At 39.6% G+C, this 2316-nt stretch overlaps 1 non-coding gene across 1 annotated transcript; it reads left to right on the plus strand.

The window, feature by feature from the left end:
* The first annotated feature begins 225 nt into the window (after nt 1-225).
* On the plus strand, nt 226-332 carry LOC142521541 (small nucleolar RNA R71). Its single transcript, XR_012814250.1, has one exon. It is a non-coding gene; the product is annotated as a small nucleolar RNA R71 (small nucleolar RNA).
* The last annotated feature ends 1984 nt before the right edge of the window (nt 333-2316 follow it).

A 2316-nucleotide genomic window follows, 5' to 3' on the forward strand; every position in this document is an offset into this window, starting at 1 on the left:
AACTGTGCTGAAACCGCCGACAAATCATTAACTTGATTAACTCCAGCACCTCGTCTCTGCCTATCAGACTGAGGATGATAGCTACTAGCAGCCATCTCCTCCAATAACTCATATCCTTCCTCCGCCGTCTTTCTCAGTAAGTTACCACAGGCAGCAGCATCTATCATAGTACGGTTAGGAGTAAGCAGACCGTAGTAGAAAGTTTGAACAACTAACCCAAGAGGCAGCTCATGGTGTGGACATCTCCTCAACAAGTCCTTGTAGCGCTCCCATGCCTCGTAAAGTGACTCTTGCTCATATTGAGCAAAAGTAGTAATGTCGGCTCTGAGCTTCATAGTCTTCGACGGAGGAAAGTACTTGATCAGGAACGCCTTTGCCATATCTTCCCATGTAGTAATAGACCCTACAGGCAAACAGTTTAACCACGACTTAGCTTTATCTCTCAGTGAAAATGGAAATAAACGCAAACGAACAGCGTCATCAGACACGCCATTAAACTTAAAAGTATCACAAATTTCAAGAAAGTCAGCTATATGAGAATTAGGGTCGTCAAGTGCACTTCCCCCAAATTGGACAGTGTTCTGAATCATCTGAATGATAGCTGGCTTGATCTCAAACTGATTAGCTCGGATGACTGGTCTTACGATGCTTGGACGTGCTCCATCAAGAGACGGCTGTGAATAATCCAACATCGGTATACGCCTTGGCTCCTCTCTTTGTTGATCGCCTTCCATTCTTTCCTTCGCTCTTTGCTGTTGTAGTCGACGTCTAGCTGTGCGTTCGATCTCGGGGTCAAAAGGCTCAAGCTTAAACTCAAGTGATCTTCGCATGCACCACAAGAAAAATCTGCAACACAATGAGAGTATCAAATAACAATAAAATAAATAATACTAAAGAATTTAAATGAAAAATAAAAAATTGTGAATCAACAGTCCTCGGCAACGGCGCCAAAAACTTGATCAGGAAAACTTGCACAGTGAATAATCCCCATAATTTATTTTATAAATGAAAGCTCGATTTAAATATCACAAGTGCACGATAGTCAAGTTATAATAAACGTAAGTGAATACGAGTATCGTTCCACAAGGACTGCGTTACACTATTTTTATTTTCAAGTAAAATTTCTTTAGCAACGATAAAATGAGTTGATGATTAAACTAATGTAAATTAAACAACTAAAATAATTAAAATGCAAAGAAAACGTACTCAAGACCGCAATGATTAATTTGGATTAAATCAAATGAGAAATGAATTTGTTGGGAATTAGCAGTTCACCTACCACTCGTGTTAAAATTATCACACTCGACTTTTACTCGTGCGTTCGACGGAATTCCCTAGACTAATTAATATACTCTGTCGAGCTATATTAATACTAATCAAAAACATGCAGTACTCAAGTGTCCTCAAATATCTAACAGTTCAAGATTGCATTACATTCTATGGAATCCACTAGCTTTCATTCGGGTGAACTATCACTATCGACACGTACCTAATTCCGTATATCTACTAAAATTGTAAATCTGTGGTTTATACTATTTGATCGTATTGTTAACTATTCTATCGAACTCATCAACAACATGAAATAATCAAAGGAAGTTAGCTAGGCTTCGATTGAAACAAGAAATAACAATAGCATAAACAAATCACTAATAAAAACGTCGAGAAATAATGTTAAACACCGAGTACGGGGTAGGATCCCCTCAAATCCCAACAAATCTAGAGTTTAGCTACTGAAATTGATGATAAAAACCAACAATCAACGTAAGAAATAAAATACTGAATAATGAAAATACTAAAGATGACGATGGATGACGGCCACGACGCGTGGAAATCTCGAGGTCTTCGAAATCTCCTTTGCTCCTAGCCTCCTCTCCAAGAAAAATGATGAAAAGTCTGATAAAGTGTGTCAAAAACGGCTGATCTCGTGTGTTAGGTCTTGGTGTAGGATAGAGTCCCTCAAAATTTGGAAACAAATCTTTCTCAATCTCGCTTCTCGCTAGGGCGGTATATTTTGACCGCCCTAGCGAGAGGTCCTCGAATAAGCTTCCTCGAGCATGTCCCAGGTTTCGCTGGGGCGGTCACTTTTGACCGCCCTAGCGAGACACTTGCGCAAAACAATCCTCGGCCATACCACAATGCTCGCTGGGGCGGTCACTTTTGACCGCCCTAGCGAGACCTCTTCGATATTATGCCAAAGTTTCTCCCACTTTTTGGTTCAATTCCTACAAAATAACCACAGAATACACGAGATTAGTCAAATGCTCAATAATGCTAAAAAAAATGCAAAATTCAACTAAAACAACCTAATATGATGCA

Source organism: Primulina tabacum, chromosome 12, assembly GCF_025594145.1.
Source record: "Primulina tabacum isolate GXHZ01 chromosome 12, ASM2559414v2, whole genome shotgun sequence".
NCBI lineage: Eukaryota > Viridiplantae > Streptophyta > Magnoliopsida > Lamiales > Gesneriaceae > Primulina > Primulina tabacum.